Source organism: Phyllobates terribilis, unplaced genomic scaffold, assembly GCF_046119375.1.
Source record: "Phyllobates terribilis strain yellow unplaced genomic scaffold, ASM4611937v1 Scaffold_4__5_contigs__length_816908805, whole genome shotgun sequence".
Classification (NCBI taxonomy): Eukaryota; Metazoa; Chordata; class Amphibia; order Anura; family Dendrobatidae; genus Phyllobates; species Phyllobates terribilis.
The window spans coordinates 687,164,184-687,177,379 of NW_027362764.1; the positions used below are offsets into that span (position 1 = coordinate 687,164,184).

General features: G+C 44.6%; 2 protein-coding genes across 3 annotated transcripts in view; one reads left to right on the plus strand and one right to left on the minus strand.

The window, feature by feature from the left end:
- LOC141265884 (serine/threonine-protein kinase H1-like) overlaps positions 1-13,196 on the minus strand; it is a 203,602-nt gene that overhangs the window by 118,663 nt on the left and 71,743 nt on the right. The gene's annotated exons all lie outside the window — the stretch shown is intronic.
- WWP1 (WW domain containing E3 ubiquitin protein ligase 1) overlaps positions 9,302-13,196 on the plus strand; it is a 188,756-nt gene continuing 184,861 nt past the window's right edge. Inside the window, exon 1 of the mRNA XM_073679543.1 lies at positions 9,302-9,464. The gene's annotated coding sequence lies outside the window, so the exon portion shown is untranslated. The remainder of the gene's footprint in view (positions 9,465-13,196) is intronic.

Sequence of the window (13,196 nt, forward strand, 5' to 3'; positions counted from 1 at the left end):
TTCTTGTTTCATTTATTATTCCAGTAAATTCTCCTTATTTCCAATTCGTGCACGTGCTTTAAATTTCCTCACCCTGGGTCTTCGTATCCCTCTGCACACTTTTCCTCTCTTGGTTAGCTGTACTAACAGCCTCCTCTCTGGTTACTAAGGAGGTACAAGAAACCCTTCAATGGCCTTTTAGGGAGCCAGGTCCGAGGTGGTGTTTTTAGTTGTGCGGCTAGGGATTGTCTAGTCTGTACAGGGATCAGTAGGGTGTGGGTGCGGCTTTTCTGTATTGTAGGCTTTATTATTCCCATTACCCCTTTATGAGTGAGTTACTTTCATAACATTCTGATTCATTATTGTTCGTACGCTGTACACTTGATGTACCTATTTTGCAATATATATTTTTGTGCTGTAATTTGTCTTTTTGTCACTAGATGGCGAAATGTGTGCACTATTTCTTACAAACCATTTATAAATCAGTACAATGAAGAAAGTCACAAAATCCAAATTCATTTTTATTATGCTCACTTCATGCCATCGGCAGAACCAGAAGAAAAGGTTAAAACAAGCAAATAAAAAGAATTGGTGCTAAGTAATGATACTACAGTATAATTAATGGTCCATAGTTACCATTTTTTTCAATACAAGAGATTAGATCAGGGGTTGGGAACCTTTTTTCTGCCAAGGGCCATTTGGATATTTACACCATCATTCAGGGCCCTACAAAATGATCAACTTGAAACACATCTTGTTATATTTTGTCAAACAATAATTATAACTCACCCCTAGTAGCTGGAGCTACTCTTTGGTGGAGTGTATGATGTTAGGTGGTATTATTGATGTTGCTACTTGCAGCTGCTTTTCCAGGTTTGTATCGGTCTGGAGCGCAGTCGACTCTTTGCAATAAGTCTTGCAAAGAACTGCTCACATTAGCAAGTTGTTGCAAACACAGATGTATATTATACAGCAGGTCTCATCACAGTGGGAAATTCATCACTGCTCACGTTACATTTATAGAACTCAAGTAGCGGGAGATCTGCAGTATATACATCACATAGGAGACACTGGGAGTGCAGTATATACATCACATAGGAGACACTGATGCTGCTGTATATACATCACATAGGAGACACTGAGGCTGCTGTATACACATCATGTAAAATACATTGAGACTTCTGTATACACATCACATAGGAGACTTTAAGACGACTGTAAACATCACATAGGAGTCATCAAGACTGCTGTATATATATATATCACAGAGGAGACACCAACACTGCTGTATACATCACATAGGACACATCAAGACTGCTGTATAAATATCACATAGGAAACATTGATATTGCTGTATACATCACACAAGATACATTTGGGCCGGTGTATATTCATTACATAGGAGACAGTGCAACTGCTGCCTTCACCATCAGAACTGAAGCACGCTATCTCTGCCTACAAAGAACATCCTGACGCTAACACTGGCCAGTATCAAGATGTAATCCTTCATTGTATGTGCCGCAGGATTCAGTAGTGCTCACACTATACGGAGGAATTAAAGGTCCAGCAAAATGAAGCAGCCGGCCCAAGCAGTGTGGTCCCTGGGAATCTCTCCGGGGGTCAGAGTCAATGACATCATGGGTCATAAACGGCCAGCAGGCCAGAGGTTCCCCACTCCTGGATTAGTTAGATAATGATAGATACAGTGGTGGCCAAAAGTATTGGCCCCCCTGCAATTCTGTCAGATAATACTCAGTTTCTTCCTGAAAATGATTGCAATCACAAATTCTTTGGTATTATTATCTTCATTTAATTTGCTTGCAAGGAAAAAACACAAAAGAGAATGAAGCAAAAAACAAATCATTGATCATTTCACACAAAACTCCAAAAATGGGCCAGACAAAAGTATTGGCACCCTCAGCCTAATACTTGGTTGCACAACCTTTAGCCAAAATAACTGCGAACAACCGCTTCCGGTAACCATCAATGAGTTTCTTACAATGCTCTGCTGGAATTGTAGACCATTCTTCTTTGGCAAACTGCTCCAGGTCCCTGATATTTGAAGGGTGCCTTCTCCAAACTGCCATTTTGAGATCTCTCCACAGGTGTTCTATGGGATTCAGGTCTGGACTCATTGCTGGCTACCTTAGAAGTCTCCAGTGCTTTCTCTCAAACCATTTTATAGTGCTTTTGGAAGTGTGTTTTGGGTCATTGTCCTGCTGGAAGACCCATGACCTCTGAGGGAGACCCAGCTTTCTCACACTGGGCCCTACATTATGCTGCAAAATTTGTTGGTAGTCTTCAGACTTCAAATTGCCATGCACACAGTCAAGCAGTCCAGTGGCAGAGGCAGCAAAGCAACACCAAAACATCAGGGAACCTCCGCCATGTTTGACTGTAGGGACCGTGTTCTTTTCTTTGAATGCCTCTTTTTTTTTCCTGTACACTCTATGTTGATGCTTTTTCCCAAAAAGCTCTACTTTTGTCTCATCTGACCAGAGAACATTCTTCCAAAACGTTTTAGGCTCTCTCCGGTAAGTTTTGGCAAACTCCAGCCTGGCTTTTTTATGTCTCGGGGTAAGAAGTGGGGTCTTCCTGGGTATCCTACCATACAGTCCCTTTTCATTCAGACGCCGACGGATAGTACGGGCTGACACTGTTGTACCCTCGGACTGCAGGGCAGCTTGAACTTGTTTGGATGTTAGTTGAGGTTCTTTATCCACCATCCGCACAATCTTGCGTTGAAATCTCTCGTCAATTTTTCTTTTCCGTCCACATCTAGGGAGGTTAGCCACAGTGCCATGGGCTTTAAACTTCTTGATGACACTGCGCACGGAAGACACAGGAATATTCAGGTCTTTGGAGATGGACTTGTAGCCTTGAGATTGCTCATGCTTCCTCACAATTTGGTTTCTCAAGTCCTCAGACAGTTCTTCGGTCTTCTTTCTTTTCTCCATGCTCAATGTGGTACACACAAGGACACAGGACAGAGGTTGAGTCAACTTTAATCCATGTTAACCGGCTGCAAGTGTGATTTAGTTATTGCCAACACCTGTTAGGTGCCACAGGTAAGTTACAGGTGCTGTTAATTACACGAATTAGAGAAGCATCACATGATTTTTCAAACAGTGCCAATACTTTTGTCCACCCCCTTTTTTAGGTTTGGTGTGGAATTATATCCAATTTGGCTTTAGGACAATTCTTTTTGTGTTTTTTCATTGAAGACAAATTAAATGAAGATAATAATACCAAAGAATTTGTGATTGCAATCATTTTCAGGAAGAAACTGAGTATTATCTGACAGAATTGCAGGGGTGCCAATACTTTTGGCCACCACTGTATGTTACATAGACACAGGCTGCATTATTCTGCATTAGAACTTCTGTCTGAATATCAACAAAGCCTCGCAGACTATGCAATTATATCCGTCTTCAAAAATAGGCACCAAAAGAAAGAAGGCCTAACAGAGTCCAAATTTTTATGTTTTAGACTACATTTGACTAATTAACCCCTGAAGAGCTGGGCATTTTTTTATGGTTTCGGGGTTTTTTTCTCCCCTTCCAAGAGCAATAACTTTTTTATTTTCTATCGACATAGCCCTATGACGGCTTTTTTTTGTGGGCCGAATTGTAGTTTTGAATGACACAACCTCACCTAACGATAGCAGTAAAGGGATACATCAAATGAACTAATCTTAAAGGGATTGGCTGCAACCCCTTAATAATGACCCCAGGGTGCTGCATAAATTGAGAATAAATTTATACTTACTTTCTGGACAGGCACCTCTCTTCCTCTGTCAGCAAAGTGTCTACGGCCAGTCTCCTGACATAAACAATGTCAAATGACTGCTGCAGCCATTCAGTGGCCACTGATTGGCTGCAGTGTTCACATTTCAGAAAGGATGAAACTGTTTCTCTGCTCAGACATAATTGTGAAGGTGGAGTGTGAAAAAGTGGTGCCCGTCCAGGAGGTAAGTATAGATTTTTTTTTATTTATGCAGCACCCTAAGGCCTTTCATAAGGGGTTATCAGGTAGTCGACAACCCCACTTAGTTCAGTAAATAGATGCTTCATCAAGTAACCCTTCTGAATAAGGCCTCATGTACATAGCAGTACATATGACGTGCAATGGATTATGTTACATGTTTTTTTCAGTCGGATTTGTAAGAATTAAACAGAAGAAGCTGAGTATTCCTCTGTATTATATAAGAGGCATATAGTGTAGAGTTGAGGTGACAAGCAGTACCTAAATGGTACCACACATCATAGCCATGCAGACTGAACAAGTTAAAGGAGTTCAAAGTTTTCTCAAGATCAATCTTCAGGAGCACACCGCTCCCCAGCCTCACAGCTTCCTGCTTGTTGAAGCGCGGAGTGCTCCTGATGATTCACTATTTGGACAAATGTTGAGCCATTGGTCCGAACTGCTTGCTCTCCAGTGCTGCTCACAGAGATAGCTTTATGGCTCTCCAGTATTGGTCTTTTCACGTATGTCAAGTGGACTTTTTTCCCCACCTCGCCTTACTGGGCTCTAAGGACCAGGTGTGATTGGAAACCCTGCAATCACTATTTTTACATTTCTGTAAACTGCAATTAAATGTACTCAGAATGCATCAACACCCCCCCCCCCCCCCCCCCCAATGCTCTTCCAGGATAATTTGGGTTCACTGCAGGAGTCATTCTCCTCTGCTCCTCAGCCTGTGCGGTCGCCTCCAGCCAGGTGATTATAATGATTTTTTTTTATTTTAATATAATTTTTACAGGTTTTCTCAACATTGTCCGTTGCTAGCGCTGATCGCAGCGCAAGCAAGGGACAATGATGAGTGATTCTTTCAGCACCTGGTGCTTGGGAACAGTGCTAACTGTAGGGCTGATTCCCAGGCACTGGTATGTGTCACTCTGATGACACACTGATGTTTTGCAGCCCGTGCGGTGTGCAAAATACGGACACGTCAGCATGTTTTTCCCACGGACACACTGTCTGTGGAAAGACACTGACATGTGCACAGATTGAATGGGTGTACGTGTGTCAGTGTCTCCTGTACGTGCTGAAAACGGTCACCACACGTACTGGAAACACTGACGTGTGAAAGAGCCCTAATGCTGTTTTAGGCTATGGCCCCACTATCAGTACTTGGTCTGTATTTTACCTCAGTATTTGTAAGCCAAAACCAGGTGAGGAACAATCAGAGGAAAAGGTATAATAGAAACACGTCACCAATTCTACATTTATCACCCACTCCTGGTTTTGGCTTCCAAATACTGAGGCAAAATACTGAGCGAATACTGACAGTAGGACCGTAGCCTAATAGAGGTAACCTGAAATGCCCTTCTTTCCAATACAGACCTGTAATATAATGTGCAGCAGAATATGTGACAATCCAGCACTTGTCCAAAAAGGAATCTTATTATACCTAACATTTCGCTTAAAAAAGCCCTGTAAATGAAAATAGAAATCAGCTCTGCAGCCACCAGATAAAGAATTCTCGCTGACACAACATAAATATCTCATCCAACCTGTTCCCTAAATCAGGTTTGGGAACCGGCCAAATGCCACAATCATGACTGACAAGAATATATATTACCCCATTACAATCCAGGTGAACACAACACTTGAAGGCTCCGTCTTAGTACGTCAGTGATTTCTCTCATACACAAAAAAATGTCTGATTTTCATCTGTGATTTTGATCAGATTTCCACCATGGTGTTAGTTTTTACCATCAAAGTTTCATCAGTTTTTGTCATTTGAAAAAAAAGGAGGTTTCTCAAGCTTCTCGGACATGTATGACTCAGATGTGTATCTGACTTTTGGTGCAGACCACTTGGTCCAAAAAAATGCATGGAAATGTAAACAGCCCCATAGACTATAATAGTAATTCTAGTTGCGAGAAACAGATAGAACTCATACGTGAAAAACTGACATGTGAATAAAGCCTAAGGGGAACTAAACAGATCATCCTGACAACAGACCTCCCCTATACCCTGTGCATATGCCATAAATGTCTGAGATGGGAATGCCCCTTTAGAGGCAACTATTTACATTAGCGTAAAGTCAGCCGAACCTGCCTACATAGCGGAATTATCAGTCAGTCTATTGTGCGTGGGAGCAGTCAATTGTGCATGGGGGCTTCCCGACTCTACCCCGTCAGATGACATTGGGAAAGAGAAGGATTCGGCATTTTCAATTTCCAACGACTGATCTTTATGTTCTCCAGGGAATGTCAGAAGAGTCTATAAGTGCTCCTGTGTACAGAGAGAGAGCTGAGCCGGCAACAATATAATGTGTATGGGCGCAGGGCAGAACAGGCAGGTAGTCAGCCACATAGCAAAAAATAACCCCAAAGTCCCAGATTACCCCTTTAACTAATTATTACTTGTGCACGTGTGCCAACTTTTGTGCCTCACACAGTATGGGCTCATTCAGACAAATGGATAAAATGTCTGTGTGCTGCTCCTGCGCTTATATGTAGTAGAAGGTAATGAACCATCAGGAGAACTCTTGCAGGATGTGCCAGAGACGAGGAAAGATTGCCATCTGCTGGCCAGGCGAAATCAAGCGGAACCAAGTTGTGCTAGAAGAGTTGAAGGGGGAACGAATTCAGATACCGTTCCTGATCAGGTGACCACAGGGAAGGATTTCCTGGATATAAAAGTCCAGCACACCAAGCCACAAGGAGATTTGGTGCCAGGCTGCAGAGTGGAGCAGATGTGCTCCAGAGGTAGGTACTGCAGATCCCAGCGCGACAGCTGGAGGCCTGTGTCTCACAAGAGCCAGACACCGCCTGATAGACTCCAGACTCCTCACAGAAGTGCCCCGAGTTCAGCACATGTTGATCAGAGTCAGGACCTGCCCTCTGCATTGAGTAAGTTCCCACAACCCGACCTAGCCTGTCAAGAGCCGAGGTCTGGATCCTTTTACCCCAAGCGTAAGAGACTACCGTCGACGGTCAAGCCGAGTAGAGCTGAGAGAGGACTGCGACAGAAGAAGCGCGACAGCAATAGTGCAGAAACCAGGCAAGTGAACAAGGCCGTCACTTCCAACTTCCACTTACGGTACCAGGGACAGTTGGGATTAGGACTTCAAGTTAGGAGGGGGCCGGTTGGTACGGGGGAAGCTAAACGGGATCTGATAGACTTTATCTGGAAGAGACTTGCGGCCTAGCGGGAAGAACCCGTGACCCATGCTAGGTCCATATAAAGAGAACTCACGTGGTGACTCCCACGACTGGGTGCATTACATTGTTTTTGCAATGAACTTGACTGTTTGATATTTCAAGTTACTGTTCATTACCCCTGTTACTAACCCCCTTTCGGAATAATTGTTATACATATAAAGGAGTTATATCGACCCCTGACTGTTCCCGCCTTGTGTCTCTGAGCGTTGCATTCCGGCACCTGTGTTACATATGCAAAACTAATAGCATATGGACAGCACATTAACCAATGCAAGTCCCCCTGGTAGTTCACATGAACATTTTTATACACAAACCTTAGTGCTCTCTTGACAGTAAAAATCCCCGTTGAAAATAATAATACCGTCTATGTGTGCCCTAAAAAGTAACAGTAACGCTTTTTTGCCCTGTAAACAGTAAAAAAATGCCCCCTATGTGCCCCCTTATAAAGTAATAATGCCCCAAGGTCCTCTTATAAACTAATACTAATCTCTAAGTGCCCATTAGAACTAACAATGCCCCATTTAGAAATTAAAACTGTTCCTGAATGGGTGTTAAAACATTATTTTGTCAGTGTCCCCAAAATGTATGGAATAATACCAAATGAATATCTTACAACTGTCATCTTAAAAAATATTATAGCCCCAGAGTCTTCTTTACAGGTAGGGTATAAGCGATGCGATGGTGTCCTGAGAGTTAGCCCTGTCAATGAGAAGAGCATTGGTAACCTAGAGATTAGAGGGGGCTTGTTCATCAGGGGAACATCAATAGCTGGAGGCTGAAGTGTTAAAAAAAGGTCTGGGGAGACACAGCACATTGAGTTATCTGACATTCATTAGGAGACTCAGAATGCAAGAGGTATCATCCCCGAGCAAGACCTTGAAGATGCAACAAATAGCAGACAATGAGTTAACCCAGATTTGTTGGCACTTTACACCAAGACCCTGATTCCAGCGATGTGTCACTTACTGGGCTGATGTTGTTTTATCAGCAGAAGATAATTCCTAGAAGACTAGTAAACCTGCTGCCTCTATTATCTTTAGCTCTGCATAAACCTGCCCTCAGCTTTCTGCCTATGCACAGTGAACACAGAAAGCTGCCAATCAGTGATGTGGACGAGGTTATACAGAGCTCAGCATTCAGAAAACTGGTAGATAAGCAGCAGATAAAATGGTGACTTTATTAAAACTGCAGCAAGTAAGCAGCAAAGTAATGGATACATTGCTGAACTTAGGGTCTCTGTCTCTATATCATGCTGCTCCCAGATGAGGTAGCAAATACCTGGTGACAGATTCTATTTAAGAGTAGTGAGCTGGCATAGTATGGTTGGAGAAAAGGACTGTGTGCAGAAGAGTAGGGCTTTTGTCTGTGAATAGGCATCAATGTCTAATAATTAAAGGGGTACTCTAATGTTATCAGTTGAGCAGCTTTCACCTCTGCAGTCTAATTACTTCTTGGCTGATGGTGGTGGGGTAGGGGTTTGAGCAAGTCTCCTTGAGTGACAGTTATGGTTACTTTCCTTCTTTCCTTCTGCTACTATCATTGTTCTGAAGTCTACAATATTATCACTATATTTGCATATAGAGATAACAGGGCACTTGAACAAACAGACAGATCAGTAAAGTGAGAGCAGCAATTCTGGAAACTGCTGATGCTGATGGGGTTTGAGATTGTGATTATGCAGGATTGATAACAGCAGCTCCATTAGAAGCTGAGTGGGAGAAGAAAGGAGGTGAGCAGCTAACTTTGCCGGAGAGAAGAAACTGGCATCTCAGCCTGAAATGTAGATGAAACACACATTAGACCAGGCTCTGGTGGTCGTTCTCCTTGGCAATATGCTGTACACTATGTAAGATAAAAGCTCACATAGCAGCAGATAAAAAAAATCAAGTCAGTTGCAAACTTGCTTATTTTCATGCCATCTAGTTAACTAAAGCAATTTAATAACACGAGAATACTCCTTTAAGGTGTTGAGAGCTGTGACATGGCTTATTCTCCTGCATCTGAACAATAGAATGCCGTCACCTCCTTTCAGCTAAACTCTCCACAGACACAGAACAAACATGGCACAGCTTGGCACCCAGTGTTACTCTAAGCATATTTGACTGAGTTTCTAAACTTGGCAGCAGATACGGATCACCTTTACTTGCCCTGCACGACAAATTGTTCAAACCTGTCAAGTTCACCGATTATGTTTTCCTCAGCATTGACTCCTCGTTCTGCAATTACCTACAAAGCTTGTTGATCACAATGTCACCTGAGTAGCAGCAGAATGCAGAAGGATTATTCAGCTTTTATTCACTACATGTAAAGGTAAGGAGGAGCCACTTTTTCTTTTCCTTGTTGCGTAAAGAAGTTTATGTAAGTTTCTATAAGTATAGGTTTGGTAATGGATGGTTTATAGTGTTACTAACATGGCTAAATAACTCATAATGAGACATCGGAAGTAAAATAAACATGTTTTCTAGCCATGTTGTAACAGGCTGCTGTTTGCCAATCACCAATATTGCCAGTGGGTATGTCAAGATGCAATTACTGTTGAGCGAGCACTAAAATGCTCGGGTGCTCGAAGCTCGGGCCGAGCTCACCGTGATACTCGGGTGCTCGACCCGAGCAACGAGCCCAAAGTTAGTCTATGGGAGATCCGAGCATTTTTGCGGCGGCACCCCCGGCAGTCTTTTAAAAGCCTAACAAGTGCCCAAAACGATAGTGACAGTGCTCAAATGACATGGGGACAGCATGGGGATCACCCCAGGAAGCATTTCTGACCCCCAGGTCACTGCTGTCAACAATGTGGTCAGAGGTATTAAGCCACTTTTACGGGCTCACAATAAAACGTTCAAAAAGGAAACTGAAACGGTTTTCCTGTGAAATATGTTAAGGAACTTCCTTACCAGGGTAAAAACTTGTGTATACGGTAAAATAAATAACCAAAAACAAAAATACTCCTCCACATCTTGGGCTACGTTCACAAGTAGCAATTTTTATGAGTTTTTGCACTTTTGTATTGCTTTCAACCATGACAAATGCATTCACCGGGAAATGTCATTTTAACATTTTACAATCTTATCTGGCCATGTGCTGTGTGACACATGCATACAGTGCTGAAAAGACATGGGAACAGCATGGGGAAGACCCCTGGAAGCATCTCTGACACCCAGGTTACTGCCTAAAAGTGTGCCCATCAGAAGTGATCCTTGTCGCATCAGAAGATGCAGACTTGCAACTATCCCCGTGCAAGTCCTTGTCCCAGGGCAGTGTTCAATTGTACCTCCCCCATTCTTTGCAATGCAAGCGCAAGTATGCAGCCTGCCACCCACCCACCCCCTGGCTGCAATACCATACTGCTAGCTTGCACTTGAAATGGGGCCTTTTAGTTTGGAGGAGGCCAAAGCTGGCCACTACCTCATGGCTGCTTCGGCAGCGAGGTATCCATACTCAGTCCCCAGCCGCCCGGCGGCCGGGTGTCCACACTCGGTCCCCAGCCGCCAGGGAGCGGCCAGGTGTCCATACTTGGTCCCCAGCCGCCCAGCGGCCGGGTGTCCACACACGGTCCCCAGCCGCCTGGGGGCGGCCGGGTGTCCATAAACGGTCCCCAGCCGCCCCTATTTCTCCTGTCAAGTTCCCCCACACTTTTCTTAGCCTGGCCTGCTTTAGGGCAGCATTGGACAAGCCCACCAGAGAACCAGACTCCTCTGGTGGGCCCTGGCTTCTCCATCAGGGGAGTTTAGAGTGCCAAGGTGAGGAGCATGGTGATGATGATAGAAGTTAGCATCGGCTTTGTTTTCTTGGAATGCAAGTGTAAGTGTGCAACCTGCCACCCACCCACCCCCAGGCTGCAATACCATACTGCTAGCTTGCTTGCACTTGAAATTGGGCCTTTTAGGCATGTGGAGGCAGACACTGGCCACCATGTAATGGCTGCATCGGCGGCCTGGTATCCATACTCAGTCCCCATCCGACTGGCGGCCGGGTGTCCACGCTCGGTCTCCAGCCGCCAGGGGGCGGCCGGGTGTCCATACTCGGTCCCCAGCCGCCCCGCGGCCGGGTGTCCACACACGGTCCCCAGCCGCCTGGGGGCAGCCGGGTGTCCATAAACGGTCCCCAGCCGCCCCCTGGATTCTCCATCGGGGGAGTTGAGAGTGCCAAGGTGAGGAGCATGATGATTATGATAGAAGTTAGCATCTGCTTTGTTTTCTTGGAATGCAAGCACATGTATGTAGTAGCGGCTAGGCCTGAGGTGGTCAGCGTTTTGGCACATATCCTACCTCCTCCGAGGATTGCTGGATGTTTTCCTGCTGCTATCCCATTTCTATGACTCCCGTTAAAACAAAGCTTCAGGTGATGAATGATGGATGAGGTGGTGGCAAAGGAGAAAGAGCAGGAGGAACAGGGACCATTCACATCAATATCAGGCCAGTCAACCACACATGTCTTGTAGGATATGTTTCTGTACCAAAAGGAGCGGTTCAGTTACACAGTTATAAGGCATACAGTGAGTGCAATGCCTACCAAAAATTTCGAGGCACTTCAATGCCCCTTGGAAGTGACATGGAGGTCAGAGGGCCTTAACTAAACCGTTTTTCTCATTTATAGCAACTGGGTCTCCTGTGCACTGTTGGCCTAAGCAGTGAATGGAAGGCTTTCCAAAAATTATGAGGAACTGCAATGCCCCTTGAAACAGACGTGGATTACAGCATACTAAAAACCTTCTACCCATTATTGGGGAGTGGGTCTCCCTTAGTGTTCGCCTATGCATTGAAAAGCAAAAGCTGACTAAAATTAGGAGGAAATGCAATGCCCGATGGAAGAGTCGTGGAGGTTAGAGTTAATTAAAAACAACATTTCAATGCCCCTTGGAAGAGCTGTGGAGTTCAGAGAGCTTTAACAAGACGGTTTTAATGCCCCTTGGAAGAATGGTGGAGGTCGCAGCAGCTTAACAAGACGGTTTTAATGCCCATTGGAAGAGACGTGGAGGTCGCAGTAGCTTAACAAGACGGTTTTAATGCCCCTTGGAAAAGTGATGGAGGTCGCAGTAGCTTAACAAGACGGTTTTAATGCCCCTTGGAAGAGACGTGGAGGTCGCAGTAGCTTAACAAGACGGTTTTAATGCCCCTTGGAAAAGTGGTGGAGGTCGCAGAAGCTTAACAAGACGGTTTTAATGCCCCTTGGAAAAGTGGTGGAAGTCGCAGTAGCTTAAAAAGACGGTTTTAATGCCCCTTGGAAAAGTGGTGGAGGTCGCAGTAGCTTAACAAGACGGTTTTAATGCCCCTTGGAAGAATGGTGGAGGTCGCAGTGGAATAAAAAGACAATATCAATGTCCCTTGGAAAAGTGGTGGAGGTCGCAGTAGCTTAACAAGACGGTTTTAATGCCCCTTGGAAGAATGGTGGAGGTCGCAGTGGAATAAAAAGACAATATCAATGCCCCTTGGAAAAGTGGTGGAGGTGGCAGTAGCTTAAGAAGATGGTTTTAATGCCCCTTGGAAGAGACGTGAAGGTCGCAGTAGCTTAACAAGACGGTTTTAATGCCCCTTGGAAGAGACGTGGAAGTCGCAGTAGCTTAACAAGACGGTTTTAATGCCCCATGGAAGAATGGTGTAGGTTGCAGTAGCTTAACAAGACGGTTTTAATGACCCTTGGAAGAGATGTGGAGGTCGCAGTAGCTTAACAAGACGGTTTTAATGCCCCTTGGAAAAGTGGTTGAGGTCGCAGTAGCTTAAAAAGACGGTTTTAATGCCCCTTGGAAGAGACGTGGAGGTCGCAGTAGCTTAACAAGACGGTTTTAATGCCCCTTGGAAAAGTGGTGGAGGTCGCAGAAGCTTAACAAGACGGTTTTAATGCCCCTTGGAAAAGTGGTGGAGGTCGCAGAAGCTTAACAAGATGGTTTTAATGCCCCTTGGAAAAGACGTGGAGGTCGCAGTAGCTTAACAAGACGGTTTTAATGCCCCTTGGAAAAGTGGTGGAAGTCGCAGTAGCTTAAAAAGACGGTTTTAATGCCCCTTGGAAAAGTGGTGGAGGTCGCAGTAGCTTAACAAGACGGTTTTA